This window comes from Giraffa tippelskirchi, chromosome 6 (assembly GCF_054371585.1).
Source record: "Giraffa tippelskirchi isolate mGirTip1 chromosome 6, T2T-mGirTip1v1.2.pri, whole genome shotgun sequence".
In the NCBI taxonomy this organism is placed as follows: Eukaryota; Metazoa; Chordata; class Mammalia; order Artiodactyla; family Giraffidae; genus Giraffa; species Giraffa tippelskirchi.
The window spans coordinates 131,143,650-131,161,138 of record NC_137280.1 but is presented as its reverse complement, the minus strand read 5'-3'; the positions used below and the strand labels follow the sequence as shown (position 1 = coordinate 131,161,138).

Below are 17,489 nucleotides of genomic sequence, written 5' to 3'. Positions count from 1 at the left end.
TAAGCTTGCTGTGGAGACTCAAAGAGCTTGTATCATAGAACTACTCATGTTTTAACTGTTATTGTAATCATCATAATTGTTACTATAATCATGAAAAAATTTATATGGAGCAGAAATTCAGATTATTGAATGTTCTCACTCCTTCTTTGTCTTTATAGGTACAACCTAAGAAAAAAGTAAAATGAAAGCCATTAAAACTAGGCAAATGTCATTGTTTAGGTAGTTTTAAATGCCCCAAATACATCATGTTACTCCCCCTTTTCAGCAGATAAATCCTTCTTGGCTGAAGCACTTCTGTATTAATGTTCAGGTTCACTCAGACTAAACTTGTTTCCACTGTGAATAGACTTAAATGACATGTGAAAATTCTCTCATCTCTTTTTTCCTTATTAGTTATATAATAGGAAATTTTTAAAGAGTGAGGACTGGAATTTTTTTACATTTCATTTTGTGCATTTCAAAATTAAACAAAATGAGTATTTGTGCCTCAACTATAAAAATTTGAATGGCTCAGAATATTTGTGAAATATTGAAAGCATGTCAGCAGCAACAGGATTTTAAGTTCCATCAAGTCAGCCCCGGAAAAGCCTCTCTTCCCTTTGTCTAGAGGCTGGTTCAGTTTTGTGTATTCAAAAGAGGCTTGATAAATGTATGAATACAGAGTTTGTAGCTGAAAAACTGAATAAATAAAAGAACTCATCTCAGTACTCAATAATGAGGTCTTAGCACTAGTTAAGACTAGTTGAAAAGCTTGTTGTTTCTCTTGGTGAAGAACTTGCAGCTACCCAAAAGTCGTATATACAGATTTTGGAAGCATTTGCCAGTTCTTTGATTCAGAGGAATGTTTTGATGAGAAAAAATATTCCCAATCTAACAAAATACCAGATAATTCTTGCAAGAGATCAATTTAGGAAAAACCCATCTCCAAATATTGTGGGAATGCAACAAGGCAAAATCGAGGGAGAGTTTGCTATTTGTATTAGTTTATATCATGGTTATGAATTATTGCAGCAAATGGGAATGAGATCATTATATTTCTTCCTCTGTGGAATTATGGATGGAACTAAAGGAATGACTCGGGCAAAAAATGAACTTAGCCGAAACACAGACTTCATGAAACTTTATGATCATCTAGAGAGCATGTTTGCACATACACGTAGTACTTCAACAAGTGGCATTTCTGCTATCCAGGAAGGAGGTAAAGATAAAAATTTCTGCTATAGTCATCCAAAATTAAAGAAATTAGAAGAAGTTGTAGTTGAACACTTCAAGTCATGGAATGCTCGAAAGACATCTGATAAGAAATGTGATGAGACCAGAGTTATGATCTTCTCTTCATTTCGAGATAGTGTTCAAGAAATTGCAGAAATGCCTTTACCACATCAGCCAATTATTAGAGTAATGACTTTTGTTAGCCATGCCTCGGGAAAAAGCATGAAGTGTTTTACCCAGAAGGAGCAACTGGAGGTAGTGAAACAATTTCGTAGTGGCGGTTACAATACATTGGTGTCTACTTGCGTTGGTGAAGAAGGTTTGGATATCGGAGAAGTTGACCTTATAATATGTTTTGATGCCCAGAAGAGCCCAATTTGTCTCATACAGCGAATGGGTAGAACTGGCCGCAAACGTCAGGGCAGGATTGTTGTTATCCTTGCTGAAGGACGAGAGGAACGTACTTATAATCAAAGTCAGTGCAACAAAAGAAGTATTTATAAAGCTATTTCAGGTAATAGGGAGGTCCTTCATTTTTACCAAGGAAGTCCACGAATGGTTCCTGATGGAGTCAACCCACAATTACATAAGATGTTCATCACACATGGTGTCTATGAACCAGAGAAGCCTTCTCGGAACTTGCACCGAAAGTCATCTATCTTTTCCTATAGGAATGGTAAATACAATTATTTGCATTTGAGACACACATTTGTTTTTCTGTTATTTGTTAGCAGATCATATATTGATCTATTTCTTCAATGAGAAAATCAGCATACATTCTAGTATGTTATAGGTGTACACTTTGAGAAGGATAGAAGAGAGATGATTAATGTGGCAAAGGGAAGGAGGTACTGGCAGTACAGAATGAAAGAAGCTCAGTGTTGGGAAAACTAAAAATATAAGCCCAGAGAATCCTCTTTACAAAATGTAGAAAAGAGGAAAATAGTTTTATTATTGAATAAGCATTAAGCCATATTACAATGTGCGTTGTAAGCAATCCACTAAGTTAAGAGAAAGAAGGAAATTCTACCATATTCATTTAAGCAGTATTAATCCTTTACATCATGTTCTTAAGATTATAACAGTAACTTGTCTTCTTATAAGAGGACAGCACCATTTGCTTTATGTTTTTTCATTGTTGTTGTTGTTTTAGTTGCTAAGTCATACCTGACTCTTTTGCGACCCCATGGATATAGCCCTACCAGGCTCCTCTGGGATTTCCAGGGCAAGAATAGTGGAGTAGGTTGCCTTTTCCTTCTCTAGGAGGGTCTTCCTGACCCAGGGGTCAAACCTGCGTCTCCTGCATTGGCAAGCGGATTCTTAGCACAGAGCCACCTGGGAAGCCCGTGTTCTTTCATAGTTCATTCCAAGTTCACCCAGTAATTGAGGTAGCCATTTGTGTTAGCTAGTTGCCTTTATCCTCATCTTCCCTGGTGGCTCAAACAGTAAGAAATATGCCTGTAACATAGGAGACCTGGGTTCAATCCCTGGGTTGGGAAGATCCCCTGGAGAAGCGAATGGCTACTCACTCCAGTGTTTTTGCCTGGAGAATTCCATGGACAGAGGAGTCTGGCAAGGTACAGTCTATGGGGTCACAAACAGTTGAACACAACTGAGCGCCTAACACTTATCCAAAGAAATAATAAAACTTCTGTCTCTATGACAAGCAGATAGGGAGAGCTGAGAGAAAAGTGCCAAGGCTAAACTCCCCAGGTGTCTGGGAGATAGAGACATTATCTTCCTTGATGTTTACATTTCAAAGAGATGTCTCCTGGGTCCTTAAGAAAATAATTTCTGGTTGAAAAGCTGGCTAGAGACTTGCTTTACCTTTACAAAGATTTGCATGCATATCAGAGAGTTAAGAGAAGTCAATGGCACCCCACTCCAGTAATCTTGCCTGGAAAATCCCATGGACAGAACAGCCTGGTAGGCTGCAGTCCATGGGGTCACGGAGAGTCAGACATGACTGAGCGACTTCACTTTCACTTTTCACCTTCATGCATTGGAGAAGGAAATGGCAACCCACTCCAGTGTTCTTGCCTGGAGAATCCCAGGGACGGGGGAGCCTGGTGGGCTGCCGTCTATGGGGTCGCACAGAGTCGGACACGACTGAAGCGACTTGGCAGCAGCAGCACTAGTTAGGCAGAGCTCTAAAAATTCCAAGCTTACTATGATTATTTGTGGAAGCTGTGATTCTTTGTAGAATCATGCTTGTTTATTATTGTTATTGTTAGCAACAAACAGAGGACAAGAGCTACCATGTTTGAGCCTCTATTACTATGCCTGGGGCATGCTAGAAGAGTTATATACATTATCTCATTTATTCCTCATACACACTGTGAGGTTGTTATTAGTGTATCCATTTGACAACTGAGAAAACTAAGGCTTAAAAAGAAGTGTCTTCTATAGTTACACAGCTGGTCAGGGATAGGGCTGGTATTTTATACCAGGTCCCCCTGATTTTGAAACCATGTTCTTTACAAGAATAGTACAGCTTTTCACCTGTGTTGGCTGGACCTTTTCTGTGCCAAAGTTGCATTCAGAACTGACAATCTCTAGGAATGCAGAAAGGCTAAAAATACCCAGCTGTTCTACTCTGTGACCTGCTTGGGGACTGGCTTCAGGAATCTCAGCTAGCAATGAGTGCCAGAAAATATCATTACAACCCCGTCAGTCCCCTGGAACACTCAAGTATGAAGACAGATTTGATCTTGGAAAACTCCTTATGGATCTGAATGGAAAGACATTTAATTTGCAAGCCCAGGCCATGTTACATGAAATCAAAGAAAGAGGGGGTTCCCTGGTGGGTTTGAAGATGCATTAAATATACATGAAGCCAAATTTAGCTCCCTTCCCTTTGTCTTGGTTTATGGGTCAAGGATCGTTGTTGCAGAGTCACATTGTGGAAACTCTACTGAAGGCATAGTCCCTAAATGAGATTTCTGAACTATATGTGTGACCTCCAGTGCCTTCTGCATTTTAATTAGGAAGTTTGGAAGTTAAGACCATTATTTCTTCCTCTGAGCTCCCCTTGCTTCAAGTTAATTAAGTTTGCTGCTCTCCAGATGCTCGGCTCCCAGCGCCCTGAGGAAGGGAGACTGTCTGTGTGCGAAGGCCCAGAGCTGACAGGAAGTGTCGCCAGATTGTTATGCAGCTGGAGGATGGCCTGGCCTCCGAAGACCTTGCCGTTGTCCCCGCAGCTTGCCACTGAGACGCTTCTAACTGCCAAGGACACAGAGACAGTAAATCTCTACTCTGGCCTTCCGGGGAATGAGACAGATCATTGAAGGAGGTGTTCTCACCACATTTCCCTCCAGGAACCATGCAGCTATGGCATGAGTAATAAAACTAACATGTGCTGAGCATTCATCCCGCATCAGGCAGTGTTTGTTCTGTGAAATGACTCAAGAAATTAACTCATTACATCCCTTCAGCATTTCTATAAAGTAGACTTCACAATCATCCTCATTGTGTCCTTGAGAAAATGAGGCACAGAGAGGTTAGTACTTTGCCCATGGTAACACAGCTAGTAGAACATCTTTCCGTTAACCCAACCAACTGCCCATCAATATCCCAAGCTGCAGTACAAGCACACGTGGAAATGCAAACCAGTTCATCTCTCTCGTCTCCGTTAGAGGCCTGTCCAAAGTTAATAGAGAAAACCAGCAAAAGCATCCCAGTGACGAGGCCTTTGTAGTACTCCTTCAAATCATTTAATTGGTTGCAGAGGCTTACTTAGAACTTTGTGACAGAATCCTTGAGCACTACTATCCAAAAGAAATATATGCCACTTTAAATCATCTAGTAGTCATGTTTAAAAAGTAGGAAGAAGCAGACATGAATAGTTTTAATCATATATTTTAAACCAGTAGATCCAAAATCTTATCATTTAAAAGAATATTTTTTTATTTGGCTGTGTGGGGTGTGGCTTGTGGGATCATTGATGTGTTGCCTTGAGCAGGCTTCTCTCGTGTTGTGGTGTGTGCGTCCCAGAGCACATGGATGCAGTGGTTGCATGGCACATGGACTTACTTGCCCTGTGACATATGGAATTTTAGTTTCCTGACTAGGGATCCAACCTGCATCCCCTGCACTGGAAGATGGATTCTTAACAACTGGACCACCAAGGAATTCCCCCAAATCTTATCATCTTATCATTATGATATGTATTTCATATTAAAAACTGTTAATGAGATATTTTACATTCTTATTATTCATCTAAGTCTTTAAAATTCAGTGTATTTTACAGCACATCTCAATTCTGACTAGCCACATTTCAAATGATCAGTAGGTAAATGTGGCCAGTGGCTGTTGCACAGCTCTGGAAAGTTGCAGAGTGGTGGTGGTTGGGGTGGGGGGGCAGGGAATAAATAAGGTGTCCATCCTCAAGGAAGCAACAGGACCAGAGGCCAGGAACACAGGGCAATGATTACAGTGCAATGTGGAAAGTAAAATCATAATGAAGGCACATTGACAGGACGTAAGAGGAGCCATAATCCAACCTGTAAAAGGGGGAGAATAGAAAAGTCTTCTGGAGGACGTGTCATTTGAGCTGACTCTCAAATGATGAGTAAGAGTAAACTAAGTAAAGTTAGAGAAAGTGTTTCAGGAAAGAGGGGATGTTTTTGTGGGCTGCTCAAGGAAATGAAAATAGCTAAGTGGGGTTGGAGATCTGAGGGATCTGTGGCATGATGATAATGGATACATATTTGGATCATAACTCTATCACTTAGCTGGACAAATAACTTTACTTCTGTAAACTTAATTTCCTCTTCTGCAAAATGAGAATATCATCTTCATTAAATATTCTTTTAAAGATTGCATGAGTTATATACTACACAGCTACAGTAATCAAAACAGCATAGTATTGGCCCCAAAACAGACATATAGGTTAACAGAACAGAATAGAGAGTTCAGAAATAAACCCACACACCCACAGTCAATCTATGACAAAGGCAGAAATATGCATGGAGAAGAGACAGTCCCTTCAGTAAGTGGTTTTGGGAAAACTGGACAACTGTGCGTAAACCAAGGAAAGTAGAGCCCTTCCTCACACCATACTAAAACTACAAATGCAAAATGGTTCAAAGACATAAATACAAGACATGGCACCATAAAACTCCTAGAAAAGAACATAGGTAATTCATTCTCAAACGTAAACCATAGCGACATTTTCTTAGATCATCTCCCAAAGCAAAAGAAATAAATGCAAAAATAAACAAATGGGGCCTAATCAAACTTAAAAGCCTCTGCACAGCAAAGAGAATCATCACCAAAACAGGAAAGACAGCCTTCAGAATGAAATATTTGCAAATGATTCAAGTGACAGGGGATTAATACCTAAAACAAACAAATAAGTCATAGAACTCAATATTTAAAGAAACAATCCAATCAGTAAATGGGCAGAAAACCTAAATAGATATTTCTCTGAAGAAGACATACAGATGACCCAGGGGCACATGGAAAGATGCCTAACACTGCTAATGATTAGAGAAAAGCAAATCAAAACCACAGGGTTTCATCTCACACCCATGAGAATGGCCATCATCAAAAAGTCTACAAACAAGAAATGCTGGAGAGGTTGTTAAGAGAAGGCAGCCCTCCTACACTGTTGATGGGAATGTAAATTGCTGCAGGCACCGTGGAAAACAGTATGGAGATCCTTTAAAAAACTAAAAATAGAGCTTCCATATGATCCTGCAATCCTACAGTGCCACTCTTGGGTACATACCCTGAAAAAATGAAAACTCTAATTTGGAAAGATTTGTATACCCCTGTGTTCATAGTAGCACTATTTACAATAGTCAGGACATGGAAACAACCCAAATATTCATCAACAAACAGCTAATTTAAGATGTGTTGTGTATGTGTGTATAAATATATATGTACACACAATGGAATATTACTCTGCCATCAAACAATGAAATATTGCCATTTGCAGGACCATAGATGGACCTAGAGAATATCATACTTGGTAAAGTAAGATAGAGAAAGACGAATATTACATGGTATCACTTATATGTGGACAATGTGTCTATACACAAAGCAGAAACAGACTCACAGCAGAAGAACTTATGCTAAAGGGAAGAGGGAGTGGGGGAGGGATAAACTAGCAGTATGGGATTCACATAGACAAAGTACTATATATAAAATAGGTAAGCAACAAGGATGTACTGTATAGCACAGGAACTATATTCAATAGCTTATAATCTTATACAGGAAAAGAATCTGAAAAAAGTTATATATAACTGAATCACTTTGCTGTATACCTAAAACTAACACAATATTGTAAATCAGCTATATTTCAATTAAAAATAAATAAGTCAAATGGCACAATGACTTTAGAAATGTTGCATGGCCTCTTACGTAGTTAAACGTGTTCCTCTAGGGAATGAAAACTGAAGTTCATAAAAGTATTGTGCTAGAAGTTCTAACAGCCTTGAACTTTATTGTCTAAACTGGAAACACCCTGTGGTTAGTCAGTTGGAGAAAAAATAAACTTAGATAACGCATACAGTGGAATATCACACAGCAATTAAAAACTAATGATACACGCAACAGCACAGATGACTCTCAGATACAATATGTTGCATAGAATAAGGCTTATATAAGAGTACATACTATATAATTCTGTTTATAGAAAATTCTAGACTAGACAATGGTAGTCTAAGGTGAAAAAAATCAGAATAATGGTCACTTCTGGTTGGGAGGTGGAAGGGGCTGCCGATGGAGAAGGGGCAAGGGGAAGTATTTCGGGGTGAAGGTCATGTTATCTTGATGGGAATCTGAGTTGTAAAGGTGTATGATTTTGTCAAAATTCAAGCAAATGCACAGTTAAGATCTTTGCATTTTATTGTATGTAAAATTTGCCTGAAAAAGTCAGCAAACACATACTGAATTGTAGCTAAAGATATGCATACTAAAGTATTTAGGAAGAAGTGTTCTGTTCTGATGTCAGCAATGTACTTTAAAATGTGTTAAAAATGAGATGGTTTGATGAATAGTTAGAGGTTAGATAAAAAGCAAATGTAGTGCAGTGTTACTGTTGTACGGGTAGATGTGGGTGTTTACTGTAAAATTCTTTCAACTCTTCTGTCTGAAAATTGTTATATTATTGGGAAACAAAGCTGTGTTTGAAATCTAGTGACAGCACTACCTGTGTTTGTCACTGTCATTGTTGACTTACTAGTCCATGCCTTAGTTTTTACAATATAAAACTGGAGATGTTAACTCTGAGCAAGGAGTACAGAGTACTGACTGCATGTGACCCTCCAAGCTCTGCTATAAACTGACAGTAAATGTCTTCTGTTTTATCTCCTAAAGCCACTCAGTACAATTTTACTTCAGGAATTATAGGTTGTGGTAGAATAATTCATATTGAATAGCTCCTTCAAGTCACCTCACCTCCTCTGTCTGCTCTTCTTTCAGTTAGGGATAACAACATATACACTAACTATATCATAGGCTTGGTGAAAGTCAAATATGTCTGGGTAAAAAAAAAAGTGAAATACAGCCTATTATCAGAATTATGTAAATTCCGATAAATGAGGGATTTATTTCTTTATCTCAGATTTCCTTCATTCTCTGTCTTGGAGACCTTGGTGTATTCTCACACACCAAAAGGGCACTACCAACTCAATCCTACGAGGAATCTCTTCTGGAAGAGGAAAAGAGTTGGGATACCTCAACTTAGAATTGTGCTAAGTGTGCAGATAAGGATAACAAAGTTCTACGTAAATCCTCTTTTCTGGATCACTGTAGAGCTGCTGAGAAAGGAATAAGGTTCCTCTCTGCATTTTCTGAGGTGAAACAGGCATCCTGATGAGCAGCCATCTCTAGCCATCCTTTGTTTGAGCTCTTGGCTCTCTACTCCTGAGGTAAGTTCAGTATGGCCGTAGGCAACCATGATGGAGGGGAGCGAATGCAGTCTCCTCACTTAGGATCTCCAAGGAAAGCATTTGCTGATGCAAATTAGCATCCAGTCCTTCAAGTACATCAATTATTCCACAATCATATCTATGGAGATTTTTCCTGGTAAAAGATCTTTCAGGAGGAACACTTCTTTGCAAGCTGTTAATCAGTTCATCAGACCAGATGTAAAATATCATGGCAGCCAGTACCTCAGTCCCATGGATTTTTCAAGTGGAGAATTCCAAAGCTTTCTAAGGCTGTGAATTTTAAAATTCCCACTTCTTAGCACAGTGCTTAGTATACTAAGCAGTCATTAAATGTTTTCAAAGTGAATAAATGGATAGATGAATCCAAGAATTTGTAAATATCCCAATGAGTAAGAGCATATATTAAAATGAGGTTTCATTTAAGGATGGCCAACTTGATCATTGAAGAATTCATTACTGTATAAAGAAGCTAAATGATTTTTCTCCTTTAAATGATATTGCCTTAAGGTATCAATTGTACTGAATTAACTTTGCAAGTGCTTACTTAATCCATCCATCCATTTTGATTTCACTTCAGGCTTCATAAAGTAATAATATTACTTTTGATTATAACATTAAAAAAACAGTTAAAATTTTCTCTTATTTCTACTTCAAAGTCTGCTAATTATAATTTTTTATTATACATGGCTTTTGGAAAAAGCGATCATTTTTAGTTTAAAAATAGGGCCAACACTGGTACCTAATGTATACTCTCAGAACAGAAGTTGATTGGTAGCTAGATATAGGGTGGACTCACCTGAGACACCAAGTGTTTTCATATCTTAGGGATTCTAAAATTCCTGGGGTAAATAATACTTCCCTCACAAATATCTTTTCAAAATTTATTGATTGGCTTCTTGATAATAAACCTCATTTTAATATCTGATCTTATTCATTGGGATATTTACAAATTCTTGCATTCATCCATCCATTTAGTTATTCATTTTGCAAACATTTATTGCTTGCTTGGTATACTGAGCTCTGTGCCATGAAATGGGTTTTTAACAATGCGTAAGACATCGCTTCTATCCCCAAGGAGTTTCACTGGGTAGATGACTCACAAATAGTTAACTGTAGTAAAATATGAGATTTATAAATTAAATGTGGCCATTTTTTAAAATGTTATAAGGCAACCAAGGAAGCAACTTCTAGCCCCACTTTATAAATGGATAACACACAGAGGCCCAGATGTGTGACTTTCCCATAGTCACACAGCTAGTTAAGCTAAAACCGGATGCAGAACTCAGGCCTTTTCTTTGCTAATCCAGGCCTTTTTCTATCAAAGCCTACTTTCTATATTTAGTGATTATGCTTGTTGCTTTAGTTAACTTTGCATATCTACTTGGTGCTTAAAAAAGAAACCAAATCACTTTTTCTTCAAGAAAAAAAGCTGACTTCCCTAATTGCAAGCTTAACCAAGTACTATGGTATGTATGCATGGTGCATAGATCATTACCGATTAAAATTTGTAGAAAGAAGCAGCTGATGTAGCTAATCTTATAGGAAGTAATGTGGCAAAATTGAAGTTCCCCTGCCCTGGGTGTTTACACATATGCCTAGAAAAGTAGCCAGTGTGTCTTGATAGAGAAGGGCCCACAGAGTTTCTTGACACATTTGTGAGTTTGTCAACACTTTTATGAGTACATTTCCAGGGTAGAAACCTTCTGGTTTCATTCTCTAGGAAAGAGCTTGGCAAGCACCATCCTTCAGACCAAATCCAGCTCACCTCAGTTTTTATAAATAAAGCTTTATTGCAAACAACCATGTCCATTTATTTATAAATCGTCTATGGCTGTTTTCATGCTTAAACAGCAGAGTTCAGTAGTTATAACAGAATCACATAGCCCACAAAGCCTGAACAGTTACTGTCTGGCTCAGTACAGGAAAAGTTTGTCAAGCCTTGCTCTAGAATAAAAAGTTTTTTCAACTTTCACACCCTACAGATGAATGTAAACTGGTGCATACTTTCTGGAAAGCAGTTTAATCATCTTAATTAAGAAAGTAAAAATGTATATGCTCTTTAATGCAGTAATACCTCTTCTGTGCCACGGAGCCTGGGTTGAAGTAAAAGGGTGAAGTAATTATTGCTTAGCACTTACTGCCTGCTAGGTGTGGGACTAAGCACTTTACATGCATAATCTCATTTCAGTCTTCCAACTCAATAAAGTAAGTATACCAATAAGAAAACTCAGTTTAATTTCCCAAGGTCACATCATTAGTAACTTACAGAGAGTTTTGGTACCCCGATTTTAAAGCCAATTGATTTTAAATACCATGCATCACTATCCATAAGTTAAAAAAAGGAACAGATATAATGGTTAGCTATTGCTGTGTAACCAACAAGCCTATATTTAGTGATATAAACAACCATTTTATTCTGCTAGTGATGTTATGATTTGGGAATTTGGGCAGAGTACAGAGGAAATGGCTTATTTTTGCTTTACAGTGGCTTTGGCTAGGTTTCTCAGATTTCTTGAATTGTCTCAGAAGGCTTCAGTGGTAGCATATATCCAGACTCTTGATTCTGACTGTTGGCTTGTTTCCTTGGTTTTACTCCACTTGCTTCTGTTGGGGTTAAAATTTCCAAGATGGCATTGTTCTCATATCTAATGCCTGAGTTGGGCTTACAGGAACAGCTGGGGCTGGCTAAGTATCTCCCTCTTTTCACACAGTCTCTCCTTTGGCTAGCTTGGGCTCCAGGGCAGTTACAGGATATTCAGACCTCTTACATGGCTGCTGGGTTCTCCTAAATGGAGTCTCCTGAGAGAAAGAAAGTTGAATGTGCTGATTTCTTAAAAGTTTGTGCTCAGAAACTGATACAGCATTTCCACTGAATTCTACTAATCATAGCAGTCATAGAGCCCACCCAGTGAGGGATATAGAGTCAAAGAATTGGCAGCCATATGCTTAATATATTATGCATTTTTCAAGAGAAAAATTTTGGGGGGAAACATTGATCAGATTGATGCCCTTGGGTGATTCTCAATGTACTTTTCTCTATTAAAAGACTATGAGAATACTCAGAATGAACAAAGCTGCTTCCCAAATATATTTAACCAAAGAACATTATTTTTGTATTGCAACTGTTAATATCCTACAGCACTCACTTTATAAAATATTTTTCTAAGGAAATACTCTAAATGGGATAGTTTTATGTACAATGATCTTCTTTGTATTCTTATTTGTAATAAGTTCATATTTATACAGCTCTACGTTAAATATCTGATACTATTCACGAACTGGTAAGACAAATAATGTTTCTATAACAGGATATTATAAAGGTATTAAAATTATGTTTACAGAGATTTTTCCTATCTAAAATTATATTTACATGGTAAAATGCTTATGCCAGATTTGCTTTAACTGTTCATTTTAGGATAACTGTAGACTCATGTGCAGTCATAAGAAATAATACAGCAAGATCCTGTACATCCTTCACTCAGTTCCCCCAAGGGCCATATCTTGCACATCTGCAGTCCAATATCACAACCGAGAAGCTGATATTGATGCAATCCACTGATATTATTTAGGTTTTATATGCATGTGTGTGTGTACTTAGTTCTGTGCAGCTTTATAACATGTTTACTTTCATGTAACCACCACCCCAGTCAAGGTTCTGAGCAGTTCCATCACAAAAATCCCTCATGCCACCCTTTTGCAGGCACAGACACCTCTTTGCCCCACTTCTCCTGGCAATCTCTGCTGTGTTTTCCATCTCTATATAATTTTATCATTCCAAGAATGCTCTGTAAATATATACAATATGTAGTCTTTTAAGATTGGTTTTTGTTATTCAGCATCATTTTCTTGTGTTTTATCCAAGTATTGCACATACAAATAGTTCTTCCTTTTTGGTGCTAAGTACTATTCCATGAAAGGTTTCCTCAGTGATCAGTGCAAAGAAATAGAGGAAAACAATAGAATGGAAAAGACTAGAGATCTGTTGAAGAAAATTAGAGATGCCAAGGGAATATTTCATGCAAAGATGGGCTCAATAAAGGACAGAAATTGTATGGAACTAAGAGAAGCAGAAGATATTAAGAAAAGGTGGCAAGAATACACAGAAGAACTATACCAAAAAGATCTTCATGACCCAGATAATCACGATGGTGTGATCACTCACCTAGAGCCAGACATCCTGGAATGGGAAGTCAAGTGGGCCTTAGAAAGCATCACTACGAACAAAGCTAGTGGAGGTGATGGAATTCCAGTTGAACTGTTTCAAATCCTAAAAGATGATGCTGTGAAAGTGCTGCACTCAATATGCCAGCATATTGGGAAAACTCAGCAGTGGCCACAGGACTGGAAAAGGTCAGTTTTCATTCCAATCCCAAAGAAAGGCAATTCCAAAGAATGCTCAAACTACCACACAATTGCACTCTTCTCACACACTAGTAAAGTAATGCTCAAAATTCTCCAAGCCAGGCTTCAATAACACGTGAACCGTGAACTTCCAGATGTTCAAGCTGGTTTTAGAAAAGGCAGAGGAACCAGAGATCAAATTGCCAGCATCCATTGGATCATTGAAAAAGCAAGAGAGTTCCAGAAAAACATCTATTTCTGCTTTATTGACTATGCCAAAGCCTTTGACTGTGTGGATCACAATAAACTGTGGAAAATTCTTCAAGAGATGGGAATACCAGACCACCTGACCTGCCTCTTGAGAAACCTGTATGAGATCAAGAAGCAACAGTTAGAACTGGACATGGAACAACAGACTGGTTCCAAATAGGAAAAGGAGTACGTCAAGGCTGTATATTGTCACCCTGCTTATTTAACTTACATGAGAAACATTGGGCTGGAGGAAGCACAAGCTGGAATCAAGATTGCCGGGAGAGATATCAATAACCTCAGATATGCAGATGACACCACCCTTATGGCAGAATGTGAAGAAGAACTAAAGAGCCTCTGGATGAAAGTAAAAAAGGAGAGTGAAAAAGTTGGCTTAAAGCTCAGCATTCAGAAAACCAAGATCATGGCATCTGGTCCCATCATTTCATGGCTAATAGATGGAGAAACAGTGGAAACAGTGGCAGACTTTATTTTTCTGGGCTCCAAAATCACTGCAGATGGTGATTGCAGCCATGAAATAAAAAGATGCTTACTCTTTGGAAGAAAAGTTATGACCAACCTAGACAGCATATTAAAAAGCAGAGACATTACTTTGCCAACAAAGTTCTGTCTAGTCAAGGCTATGGTTTTTCCAGGAGTCATCTATGGATGTGAAAGTTGGACTATAAAGAAAGCTGAGCACAGAAGAATTGATGCTTTTGAACTGTGGTATTGGAGAAGACTCTTGAGAGTCCCTTGGACTACAGGGAGATCCAGTCAGTCCATCCTAAATGAAATCAGTCCTGAATGTTCATTGGAAGGACTGATGTTGAAGCTGAAACTCCAATACTTTGGCCACCTGATGCGAAGAGCTGACTCTTTGTAAAAGACCCTGATGCTGGGAAAGATTGACGGTGGGAGGAGAAGGGGATGACAGAGGATGAGATGGTTGGATGGCATCACTGACTCAATAGATATGAGTTTGTGTAAGCTCCGGGGGTTGGTGATGGACAGGGAAGTCTCGTGTGTTACAGTCCATGGGGTCGAATACGACTGAGTGACTGAACTGAACTGAAACTCTTCTCTCCGTTTTAGCTAATGGAAGAGATGAGCAGTGTGGGCAAGGGCCAAGAGAATTAAGTGGCTTCAACAGGGGCACAAGAAAATCAATGATTCTGAATTTGTAATTTCCAATTCCCATGTTTGTGCTCAGAGAGGCTGGTCACTGAGGGAAGGTGAAAAAAGGAAATGTCCCCATCTTGTACCAATGGAATCTACTTTGAGGAAGCAACACTGAAACTGCTTTAGTTTCTATTTTCATCCTATAATTGACCCCTTTGCAAAGAAATCATTATTATTGAACCCTTACTGGGCCAAAAGTGAAGAGTTGCTCAAAAAGCAAGGTAAACTACTTCACCAAGGCAGACTCTGCTAAATCAGTTTTCCAACCAATTTTGTAAGTGGCAGTAGTTCCATCATATGACTCCAGAGCACAATAGGAAGTTTCAGGGAACGAAAGGTAAGAATTTAGCCTCATGAAGACATGAATTATTTTTTTATCTAGTGTTATTACCAAGAAATAGGCTTCCCTTGTGGCTTAGCTGGTAAAGAATCCACCTGCAATGTGAGAGACCTTTGTTCGATCCCTGGGTTGGGAAGCGTCCCTGGAGAAGGGAAAGGCTAACCACTCCAGTATTCTGGCCTGGAGAATTCCATGGACTATACTGTCCATGGGGTTGCAAAGAGTTGGACACAACTGAACGACTTTCACTTCATTACCAAGAAATATTTCAAATAAGGGAGTAAACAGCTAATGCTTATGCAAAGCTTTTAGTTGGCACAAGCTGGAGCTAATCAAACTGATGAATAACTTTGTATTCCCACATTTCAAGTCGCATGTCAAACATGCATTCCCAAGAAAGACAGTATTGTCCAAAACACTGTGAAAATGTTAGAAATGTCTAATCAGTGGTTTATCCTATCTTTTCTTCCTCCCTCCCTATAGGAAATATTTGTTAATCACTCTGTCATTCAATGTACTGGGCATTATGGCCAAGAGAATAAATAAATACATAATCTAAAGGAAAATTCAGGTGTCACATGGCTCCTGTAAACAGTTTCCTTCTGATCCCAATTTGAATATTGCTTTGAGAATGATTCCTCCCCCATTGTTAGACTTGGTTTCTACTTAGCACCGAGCCAAGGCATGGAGCATGTGATCTAGATCTAAACCAGTTTGCTTCAGGCAGTGATTGATTCAGTAATAGGCATAAGCCCCATTTAATGCCCATGAGAAGCAATGGCATTATCATGGGAGTTTTAAGAAAGAACTTCTTTCTCTTTCCATTAGAAGTAGACAAGAGACAAAGGCTGGAGCTGTGGCAGCCATACTGCAAGCAGTGGGACTGAGAATGGAGTAAATATTAAAGATGAGATCAAAAAACAAAGTAAAATTCCATCCTGGTGATATTATATGAATCTTGAATCAAATGATTTCTATAAAAGAACTATCCCTAAACTGTTCAGTTTTGTGAGCCAATAATCCATTTTTTTCCCTTTCTGAAGCTTTTTGTGGAGAGGATTGCTAGCATTTAAACAGATTCTTGATTAATATACGTAAGAACAAAGAAAACATATGGCAAGTGCCGTAGCAGGTAAGTGGGCTAAGTAAAACTGAAGTTCAGGGGACAGAAGGATTACTTCTGCCCAGGGCATGGGAGAAAGGAGTAATGTTCTAAGGAGACACCTGCCACCTCTGAATTAATCTAAACTTTGTAAGGATGTTGATTTTGAGTGAAACATTTCCACATTTTAATAATCTGGTCACAAAGTATCCACAGGCAGAAGGAAAAGCAGATTAGGATTTAGGTTGGAAGCCTAATGCATAAATATCCATCGATCTTAAAACTTATTTTGAGTATCTACTATGGCTTTTTACTGTATTTAGAGCTAAGGTAGTTACAAAAGACAAGTTAGATCTTTATGAAGGCTTCTCCCCATCCAAAGCTCATTCCTCTTATTCAAAAATTTCTTTTGGGGAAACTTTTTCTTCTATCCCATTGGCTTAGGTGCTTGGATGGGGCAAACTACATATCTGCAGCTCCAAGGTGTACATGTAACCGAAGCCAGTCCAATGCAGAGTCCCATTTCCTGGGATGTACATAGGAGTGGCTGGAGAAAGGCAGGCTATATTCCTTTGGGCTTGCTACTGTAAGGGTGTGAGCATGGCATTGCCAGCACTGCGGGTAAGCCTCCAACAAAACAGTACAGATGGAAGTAGATCTGAGAGGTCCAGAGAGACTGGACTGGTGGTATCTTTTGAGCCCCTGGATCCAGCTGTACTTGACCTGACTCTGGACTCTGGGCTACATGAACAATTAAATACGTTTAATACAGAATCTTGGTTTATTCAATATCATTTTCATATATTAGTATTTTTGGAATGCCTATCATGCTTATGGTACTGAACACTGACTTCAGGGAGCTTATTAAGTGAGGAGATAAGTCTTACAATGATGAAAGTATTTGAGAACACAACGACTGTTTCAGAGAAAGGAGACATCAGTGTGAGTAAAAGACTTTTGGAAGGAGGTGAGACGTGAGCTGAAATGTGAATTTATGTATAACCCATACTTGATTTTGTCATGACGTATGTTAGCAGAACATACTGGGACCTTTTCTTCAGAGCAACATTGACACACATATGTTCAAATAAATTAATGTTCCAATTCTCAAGCTACTCATTTGGCAGGAAAAATGGTTTCATTCTCATTATAAATAGAAGGAGTT

General features: G+C 38.6%; 1 protein-coding gene and 1 pseudogene across 4 annotated transcripts in view; both read left to right on the top strand.

Annotated features, from left to right (window-relative positions):
• LOC145510929 (Fanconi anemia group M protein pseudogene) overlaps nt 1–4,762 on the top strand; it is a 38,654-nt pseudogene extending 33,892 nt beyond the window's left edge. Inside the window, exon 2 of the transcript XR_014057298.1 lies at nt 733–4,762. The product of XR_014057298.1 is annotated as a Fanconi anemia group M protein pseudogene (transcript). The remainder of the gene's footprint in view (nt 1–732) is intronic.
• The window catches only part of PPP2R2B (protein phosphatase 2 regulatory subunit Bbeta), a 764,919-nt gene that overhangs the window by 198,264 nt on the left and 549,166 nt on the right, over nt 1–17,489 (top strand). The window lies entirely within an intron of this gene.